Below are 13,662 nucleotides of genomic sequence, written 5' to 3' on the forward strand. Positions count from 1 at the left end.
TGATTGCTAGTTATGGAAATGTATATTTAGTTTTCTATGAAAGTTCCTTGCCTTCCAGATTGACTGTATGATTTTGCATTTCTAACAGCAATGAATGAGATTACTGGTACCACTCATCATTGCCAGCATTTGGTTTGACCACTGTTTTGGATTTTGGCCATTAAAATAGGTGTGCAGTGTTAACTCTTCGTTATAATTTTCAGTTCCTTAATAAAGTACGGTACTTGTGATGCTTAAGTTTCTGTGAAATCTTACCTGAGTTAAGGAACACCCAAGTAATTGATGAAGATTATCTTTGGATGTGTCTGTGAAGGTTTTTCTGCATAGCTTGACATTTGAATCAGGATAATGACTAGAGAAGACGTGCCCTGACCAGTATGAATGGGCTTGTCCGATTCATTAAGGGCTCGGAACAGAAAGGCAGAAGAAAGGCAAATTACTATCTCTCTTCTTAAGCCAAGATACCACTTTCTTCCATTCTTGGACATCATAGTTACTATTTCTCAGGCCTTTGGAATCTGGAACTTGTACCAGTAACCTCCTGCTTCTCATATCTTCATGCTTAAACTAGATTGGACCTCAAGCTTTCCTGGTTCTTCAGTATGCAGAAGATATATCATGGTTTTCTCAATCTCTAAGTGTGTGAGCCCTTTCTTAAAATAAATACATTCACATCCTTTTCCTGTAAAATCTTGACTTATACAACCTTGAATATATTTTCACATGATTATTTTCTATCTGCAAATCTGCTGTGGTGAGAGATGTCTGTTCAGATTTATTGTCCATTTTTTTAACTGAGTTGCTAATTTTTATTTGGTTGAGGTTTTGTGGAATTTTTCATTTTGTTGTTGTTATTGTGATTGTATTGTCATTCTGGTTGGTGAACCCCAGCCATGCTGGGCAAGTGCTCTACCACTGCAGTACACCCTGAACCCCTTTGTTGTACAGGTTTAAATGCCCTTTGTTTATTCTGGTAGTATTATTTTCTCAGATATGACTTTTGCAAATCTTTTCTCCATTCTGTGGCTTGACTTCTCATCCTCTGAATGTCTTTCACAGAGCAGAAGTTTTAATTTTAATGAAGTACAGCTTATCAATTATTTCTTTCATATATCATGCCTTAGAGGTTGAATCTAAAAAGTCACAGTTAAACTCAAGGTCATCTAGATTTCTCCTCTGTTACCATCTAGGAAACTTTATATCTGATCTATTTTGAGTTAATTTTGATAAAGAGTGTAAGATCTGTGTACAAACTGTTTTTAATAGCAGCAGTGATATGTAAAACTTTACAGGATGAATTTAAGAACAAATTAGTAAAAATGGAAGAAATTTTATATAACAAAATACTGTTATTTGCCTCAATTTTTATTACTAGGTAATATTTAGGCACATGGGAATATTTGATCAGATAATTTCAGTGATCTCACACATTCTTTGTCATACTCTCTTTCTATGACACTTTTCAAGAAACACTCATTTAAGCTTACTATCAAGCAATCAGGCCATGAAAACAATTGCCATTATATTTTTATTTTGGTCCTAGATAGGTAGATTAATTTTTATCAAAAAATTAATACAAGGATTTATTTTTTAATAAGTAATTGAAAGGCTGTTTTAGTAATCAGGCCATGCAATTATAAGTTTTAATCCTAATTCAGGAAGACTGACCTTTTTATTTTCTGTTTTACAAATCCTATCACACTGAAATTATAATTTGTATCACTATATACATTAAGATACATTAGTATATAAAGATGCTTCTTAATTGTTTCACCCTATTACACAACTTAAAATACTTGCTTAAACCAGTGTTAAAATGTAGATTGGCTATGTGTCCAAGAAATAAAAAAGAATTAGTGTGCTTCAATTTTATCATGGGAAATGCCTGTGGAGGGGGAAAATAAATGGAAAGCTTCTTATCTCACCTAAAAGAGATGGCTGGAAAAAGATGAGAGGCATATATAAAATTCACAGCCCAGGAGCTCAGACTCACAAAATAGCTGAGCCCTAGTCAGGGAATTGTAGAATGTTTCCCTTTACACAGCACCTTACCACCACAGCAACAGGGTGTCTATGTCATAATAGGGTTTGCAATTTAAAATTTGTGAGGTTTAAATTTAAATTCTATTTAAGAAGAAATCTCTAGGTAAGCTCAAGAAACAACAGGGAAAATAAATCAAGGCACTAGAACAAAATTAAGGCTCTAACATCTACAGCTAAAAGAAACAGAAAACAGTGTAACTCCTAGTTGGATAAACATCGAACCTCATACTGTAAGGGACTGGCGAAACGTTGGAGGAAGAGACCACCAAGAGACTGTCTCATGCAACAGCAAAGGGTTTATTTGGGGACCAGCATGCTGGGGTTCAGAGCTCAGTTGAATAGAGCAAAGAGATAGAGTCCTGAGAACAGCTTAAGCAGAGCTTATATACTTTTCTTGGAGAGGGCAGGGAGAGAAGTTACATTTTGTAGTTTGGAAGTTGGGGACAGCTCATTCTGGGAACAAGATTAGCAAACAGTTCACAGTTGGGGACAGCACATCCTGGGAACAAGATTAGCAAACAGTTCTTAAGATTTCAACAGTGTTTTGTTAAGCATATAGAAAAATGGAGTGACAAGTACCTATTTGTTAACCTTTCATTCCCCACTTCTTCTTCTGGCTACTTTTAATCATAAAAGTGATCATTGGGGGGGTGTCACATTTTATGTCTGCTAGTGGGGTATATTGTTGTCTGATTACCATAAGTTTGACTTGTCCAATTTGGGCTTGGAGAAAGGAAACTACACGGTTGAGCAAACAGGGTCCTAGAGTCAGCAACAATATAAGAATTATTAAAGGACCAGCCAGGGCTGATAAAAGCATAGTTAACCAGGGAGACTGTGTGAACCAAGACTCATACCACCCTTTTTGGGCCTCTCTCTCTCGCTGACGCTCTTTAAGGTGTCTTTTTAATTTACTCATAGATTTTTTTAACTCCAGTATGGTTGGCATAAAAACAACATTTTTTCCTCAATGCAGCACAAAGGCCCTCTTCTCTCATGAAGAGGAGGTTCAACCCTCGCCTGTTCTGTAAAACAACTTCAGAGAGAGAGGTTAGAGATTCCTGCAAAGCTGTGATGGAGGTTTCTAATATCTTTGAGTTTTGGTCCATTGCTGTTTCTAATTGGGTCATTTGTTGTGTCCCATGGACCAGGGCAGTGGTCCCTGTGCCCACCCCTGCAGCAATTCCCATTCCTAATAAGATGGCTAAAGTGAGGGATACTGGTTCCCGGTGGAACCGGGTTGTATGTCCCCTTATTTGATCTTTAAATGAACCTGTGTCATGATAGAGTACTCTGGGAAACATCTGCACCATCATATAATTAATTACATCTGTTGACCATTTTATGAAAACATAAATAATGTTTAAGTATATGGAATTATACTGTTGTAGGGACGGACAAGGCGAGGCACGTAAGACAGCACTGAAGACAGGGAAACAGTCCTATTTGGTTGTAACCGCATTCAGAGGGCATTGCTTCTGTTGTGATCAATTAATCCCCTGAACCCCAAGTTTAGGTAGTTTCAGAATTTTGTACTCAACATGTAAGGGAAGGGGCTCAGAAGTTCACAGTCTGCAGAAGTTTACAAAAAGCAGTTTTTGTTTCTGTTTTTTCTTCTGTTCTGGGCAAGTTAACTTTTCAAGGACACCTGGGAGGGGGAGAACTTTTTTCTTTTTTTCTTGCCAGCTGTTACCATGGAGCCCAGTTGATAACTTTTTATCTTAGAAATGTAGCTATCTCTGTGAAGCCCCAGATCAAGGACAGAGGCCCTGTTCACATATTTTGTGTAAAACTAGTAAGGGGGTGTCTAGCTTAGGAGTGCTGATTTTTCCAGCCAGTGGCCAAGTAGAACAGGGCAACATGAAAAGAGGAAGTTTATCTATACTGAACTCTTTTATAGGGACTCTTTTGCTGAAAGTCCTAAAGTCAGCCATGGTGAAGACTTCTGGAGAAGGTCAGTTAAGACTTTTCTGTGGGCCTGGTACAGAGGGGGAGGACGGGGAAGGCGGTGCTGAGAGCAGCTCCGTGGATCTGAGAATGAGGAAGGAGAGATGTAAAAGAATCATGGGAAAGGGGTTTGGGATTTTCCTAGCAACAAAAACTTGAGTAGTAGAACAGGTAGAGCAGAGGGGAAGACTGGAGTGAGTATCCCAAAAAGCCTGTGAGGGCCTTTAAATTTTTAGTAACCTGTTTTCAGTGATGACAAAGCAACTTTAAAGGCCATTTTCATTACATCTTGGATAGGGGTCTGAGGGCTCTCCTCAGCTGGTTTGAGCTTTGGGTTAGCTGGTAAGAGGACCTGGTGGGACCCAGTGTGGCACTGGCAGGAAATCGGTTTTTCCCCCACACAGCCGTGACTGTTTGTGGCTTTGATAGTCTGCCGGGCAAACATAGTAATCTAGGTTAGCCAACCTGCATCTGGCTCGCGTGTCCCTACATCCATAATGTTTGTTTCTATTATCTATGGTATGGAAGGGATTTAATGGAATTTTAGTGGGATCCTCTTCATCCGGGATACCAAATAGGAAAGACCCATAGCCAGCTGACAAATGTCTGGGTGGAGAGATGGCCATCAGGTCCCTAAGGGGGCTGTATGTGAGATAGATCATACTTTTTGTCCAGTAGGATTTGTGACTAGCCATCACTGCTGTACAGGCTGATAAGGGTTAGGACTACTGGTGGTCAAGGGGAGAGTCCATAGCCTTATCCACACGGCGAATACGCAATTTGAGAAGGTTACCAGTCTTTTCCAATTTCCAGCCAGAGTCTGGACAGGGCACAGGCTTGAGATGAGAGGCATGGATCCAGGAAGTGATTCCGTTTACCTTTACCACTGTAGGTGTTGTAAGTAGCACCTGGTATGGTCCTTTCCAGCGGGATTTCAGGGATGACACCTGTGATGTAGATGAAGTTTCCCACTTGATATCGGTGTGGAGTTCCTTCGTCCCCAGGTTGGTAGGCAGTGGCCAGATGTTTCCACAGGTATCACTGAGTTTTTTTTTTTCAAGAGCTTGTCAAGAGTCTGTCAAGCAAGGGGGTGTGGAAAAGATTGTTAGGTCTTAGAGTTGGGGTTAGGTCCCTTACTGGAGGAGGGGCACCATAGAGAATTTCATAGGTGGTAAAGTTACACAAAGAAGCAGAGGGAGTATTTCTTGTATGAAACAGTGCATAAGGCAGGAGCATAGTCCAATCTTTTATTCTGGGATCACTAGGAAGGAGTGATGGACTTTTTCTTTCCCCAGGTCCATGGTCCTCTTAGTTGTCCAAGCCCGATATTTACTGCCGTTAGCCCCTTGAACTAGAGACATTTTAGTTGATAGAGGGCCCAATGGGGCCTTAAGGAATGAGTATACTGCCCCTGTATCCATTTCAAAGTTTACTGGGGTCCCCTCCACTTTAAAAGTTACCCTGAGCTCGGGGAGGGGATCCGAGCCCCGACTTTCCTAGTCATCCTCCAGAGTTAGAATGGCTGGCTGGCGTGGCTGGTTTTTTTTTTAGGGCACTCTTTGGCCAAGTGTCCTTTTTCTGTACAGTAGGCACATTGATCTGAGGCCAGAGGTGGCTTCTGGCGTGGGCCCAGGTATCCCTTTCTGTCTCCCTGTCTCTTAACTTCTGGCCTATTTGTTGTTGTGACCAGGACCTTAGTCAATGCCTTAGTCTGTCTTTTGCTTCTTTCATCCTTCCTTTGCTCCCTTTCTTTCTCCCTCCTTTGTTCCTTCTCTTCCTCAGTTTCTCTCTTATAGTATACCTTCTCGGCTTCTCTGACTAAATCTCTCAAAGTCATATCTTGTAATCCATCTAAGCGTTGTAATTTTCTTTTAATATCCAGGGAAGCTTGCCCAATAAAGGCCATTGTGACAGATGCCTTTTGATCCTCTGCCTGAGGATCGAAAGGAGTATATCTCCTATATGTCTCCATAATTCTCTCTAGAAACATAGAGGGAGATTTATCAGGCCCTTGAATAATCTCGCTTACCTTGGCCAAATTAGTTGGCCATCTAGCGGCTGCTCGGAGACCCGCTATTAGAGCCTGGCGATAAGTGGACAGATGCTCCCTACCTTTAAAGGTGTTGGGGTCCCAGTTGCATCGGTTCAAGGGGAAGTTGTGTCAGTCACCCATCTGGTCCAAGGATATAATTTTTTAGCTTCCAGGAGGATTTTCTTTTGTTCCTCTGTCATGAAGAGAGTCCCTAGGAGTTGTTGGCAGTCATCCCAAGTAGGCTGGTGTGAAAACGCCGGCAAGTTCTTTGAGTCCTTTTAGCTGGGCCAGTTTCCTCCAGGTAAGGAGGGGCTGTGTGTGCCATGGGGGAGTCATCTGGAGGGCACTGGGCTGGCTTAGCTTCCTCCAATGGTGGAGAGGTTGAGTCAGCAGCAGGGAAATCACTTAGAGGGTGTTGGGGGTTGGGGGACGAGGGCAGGGGATAAGGAGGGGGAGGAGAGTCCACTAGAGTCAAATCTTGAGATTCAGGGAGAACATAGGGTGGAGGAGGAGTAGGAGCAGAAGGTTTGAGAGACAGAATCATGGGGGAAGGAGTAGGAGCATGGGCAGGGACAAGAAAAGGCTTCACCCATGGAGGAGGAGATTTACAGAGGTCCTGCCAAGTTAAGATATACGGTTGTTGATCTGGATGGCTATGTGGTCCCGGCTGAAAGACAAAGACAATATTTCTGACTTTTCAAATTAGTGGGAAGTAGAAAGATCCTTCTGGGGGCCATCCGACTCCAAAGGTGGGCCATTCTGAGGCACAGAGAGTCTGCCAGGTCCGGCATTTTACTGAAAAAGAAAGATTCTGAGCCCTTAAGTGGATTTCAGTCCAGTGATCAAGGGTCAGGAACAGAGGCATGGAATGGCTTTGTCCCATAATGAAAGTTACTTGAACAAAGACAGGGACAATACAAAAGTGACACAAACACGGACACACACAGTAAACGTGTAACACAAGTTCAGAGGCAAAGATTAAAAACAGACAGTGAATTTAACCTGAGAGAAAGAATTGCGGGCAAGACCAGACGGGTTGGCAGCAGAATATACCCGACGAGGGCGCTTCCGTCCCACTGAGGGCGCTACCGTCCCTCTACCAGATGAGGGCACTTCCGTCCCTCCCAGAGTCCTCCAAGGCGTCCCTTGAAGGACGTGGACTGTGGCTTCAGGACACGTCTGTCCACTACCGCTAGGGGGAGCTCACGCTCTCCGCTGGCAACCACACTCTGCCAACCCAAACCGAAAAACCAGAAAAGCTCTGAGAGCTCACGCTCTCCACTGAGCCAAAAACCAAGCTCTGAGCGATTGCAAAGGAAAACCAAGAAGGAGAAGAAGAGGAAGAAGAATAAAAGGCACCTTACTTACCCCCTAAAGAAGTATGTTGGGGTCTCCCTGTCCGGCGATGCATACTTCCCGGCCAATGCACCAAATGTAAGGGACTAGCGAAACGTCGGAGGAAGAGACCACCAAGAGACTTCTCATGCAACAGCAAAGGGTTTATTTAGGGACCAGCATGCTGGGGATCAGAGCTCAGTTGAATAGAGCAAAGAGATAGAGCCCTGAGAACAGCTTAAGCAGAGCTTATATACTTTTCTTGGAGAGGGCAGGGAGAGAAGTTACATTTTGTAGTTTGGTAGTTGGGGACAGCTCATTCTGGGAACAAGATTAGCAAACAGTTCTTAAGATTTCAACAGTGTTTTGTTAAGCATGTAGAAAAATGGAGTGACAAGTACCTCTTAACATTTCAATACTAAAGCCCTATTTATCTCAGTTCATTTTACCAAATAGGTCATGCCGAGATATCAACAAAATGCTGAAGACATGGTTAAAAGCACAAAACAAACAAAACAAAAGGAAGCAAAGATATAAATAAAAATCACAACTTTGAAAAGACAAAGCAAGCATCAAAACAAAACTCAGAAAAACAGTGGTGTGCAGAGCTATATAAGAAAGGATCACAATCCATAGAGTTTATAAAGATTTGATATTAAAAGTCCTAGCCAAGTTTTATATGTTCTTTATTGTGTGCACAGCATGATAATTTCCTTAATTAGTTATCTTGTAATACTACTTAAGAAACATCGCTCTATTCAGATAACCAAAAGTAAAATGTCAGACATTCTCTTTCCAAAAGAATTATCAACTTATTTATAATCTTCTCACTATTGTCCTCTCAAGGAAGAGACTCAACTTGTTTTCCACAAGAATTTTCAAGTTAGTTATAATCTTCTCACTACTGTCCTCTCCAGGAGAGTGGGACAAAGTACTGTGGGTCAAGGACCTTCTCATTCTATCCACTTCCCTTTTTCTATCCACGTCTCAGACAGATCAAGTCTCAATACATGACTATTTTGTCTTATCAACTATTTCATATGCAAAATTATAAAAGGTGACAGTCTTGTATTGAGGGTTAGAGGAAATACATTATAAAATATCCTTTTCTGTATCTATTCAAACTAGACTCACAGCTATTAGAAAATCAGCTCCAACAATACATTTCCTAATATTGTTGTTTTATATTATTTAATCAATTTAACTCAAGTAATTAATTATTAACTACCATTCAACCACAGTGAAGATAACATGTGTTTGTGATTGCAAGCCCATAGTAGTGCTACAGGTTATAGTAGTACTGTAGCACTACCACCACCACTGCAAATAATGATAGTAATAATAATAATAACTTTAGTGATTTTTATAAAGATATGTTATACCTTTTTATTTAATTTTTATGAGATATGAGATATAATTGTCCTCATTTTGTGTGTAATAAAACCAAAGTTTTGAAATTTAACTAAGTTGCTTATAGTCACCTAAATAAGTGGCATTTAAAATGACTGAGATATAGTCATCTTCCTCACCAATATGTATGAATGCCTACTCCTAAAAATTAGGCCCCCTGAACACTCTTCCAGTGCTATGTGAACAAGTTGAAATTCAATTTACTGTGAAATTTAAGTAGAAAATTCTGGAACTGTAATTATGATAGTTGGGGGGCCCTGAAAAGTTATGAACAGAAACATTGATACAAAGATTGTAGAATCATTAAACCAGGTATAATGCCATCTATTCTTTATGCCCTAAATTATAATACATACTGTACTGAATACAAAAATGACCTAACTGAGATATGGGTGAGTATTCATGGAAGGAACATTTTTATTGAAAATTCTTGGTCCACTAAAGTGCATGTTTTCCTCTGGTTATGGCTATTCTGTCATTGTACTGCAAAGATCTTTCAAGTTTTATTTATTTTTAAAATAAATAAAGTTTTATTTATTTAAGGACTCAGCAACCTGTATTGGAAGATTATACCTTTTTACTGACACTAAAAGCTTCAGTATATATTGCTTTGTCTCTCAATCATGAATCTTAGGACTTGATGCTATTGTACTCCATGAGGTAATCAGTTCTATATTAGAGCATATTAGATTCTGAATTAGAATATCCTGGACTTTTCCTTTTTAATCTCTCTGATACCTAGATGGTTGGTTTGTGCAAGAAATATGCTGGGCAAGAATATTGCTAAAGTTTTTTTTTTCTCAATATCTAACATTTTCAAAGGCTTTTTTCTAAGGCAAGTACAAGGCATGTGTGCGATTTACTTATATTAGAGAAAGCAAAGTTAATTGAACATAAAAATTATTTACCACACATACTTTTATCTTTAAATTTGATGCCTAAAAAAATACCTTGCATTAATGTGTGTGTGTATATATATGTGTGTGTGTGTGTGTGTGTGTGTGTGTGTGTGTGTGTGTTTGATGTGTGAATTTATGTTTGTAAATATATGTGAGAGTCATGGGGATTTTAATTTCCTTGTTTACTTTCATGTATTGAGTTTTTTAGTTTTACTACTTAATCTATTTCTATATTTTCCCTAGCTTCTTAAAGTTACTTCAATTTCATTTACCAAATTCCAATCAGGAAAGCAAAACTACTCTAAATAATCCAAATACATAATTATTTGGATTGTTTATTATACTGGCAATAGAGAAGTTGGAGAGTCAAATAAGATGGTGAAAGAATCCCAAGAGGAACAACTGCAGATGCCTTGAGCTTAGAGACAGAGAAGCCATTGAACTTCCAGAATCTAAAGGCTGTGGCTATTCAGTGGGATGCAGAACTGTATTGTGGTTTAATAGAAAAGAGGTGAGATCGTGGAGGTTGATGATGTCTAATAAGTAGCTTTAAGCAAAGGAGCAATAACGCTGTGCCAGAAAATACTGCCCTGTTTTCCTCTAGTGGTATCAGGGTTAGTTCTTCTGTTGAGGTCTCAGACACATATTTGTATCACTAACTGTTGTCGAGGGTAACCCAAATCCTGAGTTTTAGCAGCACAGATATTTAAACAATGATGATTATGATGATTCTTTTGTGTGGAGATGCAGTCTCATATGTAGTTTATTAGCTCTTATTCTTTTATTAATTATTGTATTTGAGGGATTTCTCTATACCATACATAGAGCTGTTTTCCATGCAATTCTCCTTTTTCCATAGCTCATCACTTTGTGAACAGCACAATGTCATTTTCCATCCCATTGGTAATTTGAGGAGTTTCAGTTTAAAATTTTTATGAAAAATGATGTTATGAACATTTGATTCATGTCTTTTGATGAATTTGAATACATAATTCTGATGACTATAAACTTAGGAGCCATGTTTAAATATTTCCAATTGTTCCACCTTCTTTCCAGTACTTGATTATGTTCCATGTTTTCTGTTTTAGTCCCTTTTATGGGTGGTGGTATTTTATATTGCCTTGATTTGCACTTTACTTAGTAATGAGGTTGAGCTCATTATTAATTATTTATTGAACACCTGTTTACATGTATTTATTGGTTTTTTCTTTATATTCTGAATGACTCCTTTTAGGCAAGGGAATGTCTAAAATTTTTTCCACTCCATTTTCCTTCCCTAAATATATTTTAGTAAATAGAAATTAAAGTGAAATTAAAATTAAATTAAGAAAATAACAATTTATTAATATTTAGTTAGCAATTTTTAACAGATATTTTTTGATATATTTGCTATTTTAGGTCTATGATTTTTTTTGTTTTATAATTCACATTTATATATGTAATCCACCTGGAAATGGATTCTGATTGGCATTTTAAGGTGTACTACATTGACCATAAAGGAAGAACAAGATCCACTTTTTTTCACAAGTGATATTCAATAATAGTACCATTTATAGAAAAAGTCAATTTCCCCTATGACTCATATGTCTCATCTGTGTTATAATTAAAATGATTACTATAAATATATGGATCTACTTCTAGACTTCCTAAGTTGTTATAATACTGAAAACACTCACCAATACCACACATATTTAATTACTAAATTTATATATAGCTCTTAATATCCGGTAGAACAAATTCTTCAAATTGGCTCTTTTTAAGAATAACTTGCCTCTTCTTGACCCTTTATTTTCCTACACATGGTAGAATTAAAATTTCAGTTTCCGTGGGATTTAAATCCTGGGATTTAACTCTGATTTCTCTGAATCTATAGATTATTTAGAAAAATTAAAGTGTTTAAACATGGTACTTTAAAATCAAAACAACAATATGATTGTTATGAATGAAATCATAGTAATAGTATGATTAATATCTTTATGTTATATTGATTTTTTTGTGGTGAAATTTATTCTATTAGGATTATTTCTTGAAACTTAATGCTTCCCTAAAAGGTATCATTTTTTTAAAAATTTTTGTTTTCAATTTTGTTTCTTGTTGTTGATTACTGTTTTTCTTTTGTGGTATCCAGGGCCTCATATGTAGACAACATTCTATCACTGGGCTATACCCCAAGCCCTTTCATTTGTTTCTGATACATAGAAATATAATTTATTTTTCATACTGACTTTGTTTATTGACCTTGCTGAATTGGTAATATTAACTTTAGGGTTGGTAGAGTTTTAAAATATCTGGGTATATATTCATGGTCTGTGAATAATGACAGCTTTATTTCTTCCTCTCCATTTCTTAGACTATTTGTCCTTATTTTTAGCCAAAAGCAATGGTGCAGTTCTGTAGTGTAATATTGTACAGAAGTATTGACAAATTTAACATTCTTGATTTGTTTTTAAACACGGAGGAAAGTGTTTAACAATCCACTGTTAAATTCAACATGTGAAATAGGTTTCAACATGGCTAAATTTTTCACTTTAAAAATAATCCCTCTGGGGCTGGGGCTGTAGCTCATTGGTAGAGCACCCACCTGGCACACGTGAGGCACTGGATTCAATCCTCAACACCACATAGAAATAAATAAAGATATTGTGTCCAACAATAATTAAAACTTTTAAAATAATCCCTCTGTCTTTATTTTTTATCATAAATGAATGTTAAATTACTTCTACAAATCACTAGGAAAAAAGTCACAACCAATTAAAAATGGGCATAAGATTCAAATACAAATTCAAGAAAAGTAGCATATCTAATGACCACAAAGTTTGTAAAAATGATTTTCAACATCATTTGTGGAAAGGAAAGAGGAAATTAATCCCAGTATGATATACACTTACACATATAACAGAAAAACTGAAATTAAGAAAAACAAGGACCAATCAGAAATATCAACACTTCTTCTGGAAACTTAAATTTTTTATTATACATTTTCAAAACTGTATCTACTAAAGATATACACATGAATAACTTAGGTTGAAACATTGCTTCTCCTAAATATATACCCATTAATTATGAATGCATGTATTAATAAAATTATTACAGCTTCAGTCACATTTTCTAATTCTTTTTAGAATGGATACATAGATTGTAATATGGTATACTGAGAAACCACTGAAGTGGTATTCAAGGTTTAGTTCATAAGCCAAAATATCAAGACAAGCAGCCTTTTTTTTTAAGCTCCAGATTGACACAGATCTTAAAACACAGCTCTATACATACCAGCAACATCACATTATGATGTGAACACCCCAATGTATTTCCACTGTATCCAGGGACTGTATAAGGATATATTTTGTTCATAAGGTTAACCCCAAACTGGCATGTGCACATGTTATGTTAATACAAAATATCTAAGAAAAAACAAAACAAATATAAAAACTTGAGTACAAGCCAGGTGCAGTGGTGCACACCTGTAATCCCAAAGGCCCAAGAGGCTGAAGTAGGAGGATCAAGAGTTCAAAGCCAGCCTCAGCAAATGCAAAGTGTTAAGCAACTCAGTGAGACCCTGTTTCTAAATAAAATACAAAATAGGATTGAGGATGTGGCTCAGCTGTTGAGTACTCCTGAGTTCAATCCCCAGTACCCCCCTAAAATAAAAAATAAAATAAAAAATAAACCCTCAGGTACAAGTAGGCTCTGTTTATCAACTTATATACCCTGCTTGCCCCTGTGAATTTAAATGACTCACTTTCTTTCCTTAACCTGGGTTTAGTCCACACATTATAAGTCACATTTACAAGCAAGACTGGCAGCCATGAACACAGACTGCAGAACAATACAAAGTAGTATTCAGCAGTGGGAAGGGCCTGAAGAACCATTATCTATCTTTAGAGTTAATGTTCCAAGATGTTTGAACATGGTACAAGTCTCTAGGCTATATGAGGCATTAAGCCCAGGCACTGACCCTTCCTCTCAAGGCTTCCTTTCAATCTTTGTCAACATATC

The sequence above is a fragment of the Spermophilus citellus genome (genome assembly GCF_964194105.1).
Source record: "Spermophilus citellus genome assembly, chromosome: 5".
Classification (NCBI taxonomy): domain Eukaryota; kingdom Metazoa; phylum Chordata; class Mammalia; order Rodentia; family Sciuridae; genus Spermophilus; species Spermophilus citellus.